Source organism: Antrostomus carolinensis, unplaced genomic scaffold (genome assembly GCF_000700745.2).
Source record: "Antrostomus carolinensis isolate BGI_N321 unplaced genomic scaffold, ASM70074v2 scaffold28109, whole genome shotgun sequence".
In the NCBI taxonomy this organism is placed as follows: domain Eukaryota; kingdom Metazoa; phylum Chordata; class Aves; order Caprimulgiformes; family Caprimulgidae; genus Antrostomus; species Antrostomus carolinensis.
In genome coordinates this window covers 1-498 of record NW_010338310.1, presented here as the reverse complement: position 1 = coordinate 498, position 498 = coordinate 1, and positions in this window count along the sequence as shown.

Here is a 498-nt window from a genome sequence, read left to right as displayed (position 1 = left end):
GGAGTCACGCGCCGGGGGAAGCGCCGACCTCATGGACTTCTACGCCACGAGCTACTCGCTGGCCTATGGTAGGGGGTCCTGAAGGTGTCCCCAAAGGTGTGGGGGGGCTCACTGCCCAGGGCTGAGCCCCTTCTTCCCACTCTCACCCAGGCCAGCTGCGTTTCCATCCCCACCTCGGCCACCACACCGGCACCGGTTACGCGATCAACAACCAGTCGGCCGTCCCCTCCCTGCTCAGACCAGTGTAGGTACCCCCGCTTTGGGGGGGACAGAGGGCAAATTTTGGGGACCCTCCATCACAGCCATGCTGGCCTTTTGCCACAGGCACTGCCAGGACACTGTCACCTCCACCATGGCTGAGCACTTCAAGCCATTCCAGTTCCCCGATGGCCGGAGCCTCCTGCCCCGGCACGTCCACCGGGCAGGGAGCGGGTACCTCCAGGAGTCCAATCCCTCCTGTCTCCGTGCCGGAACGGGGGGTCCCCAGCACACAGGGCT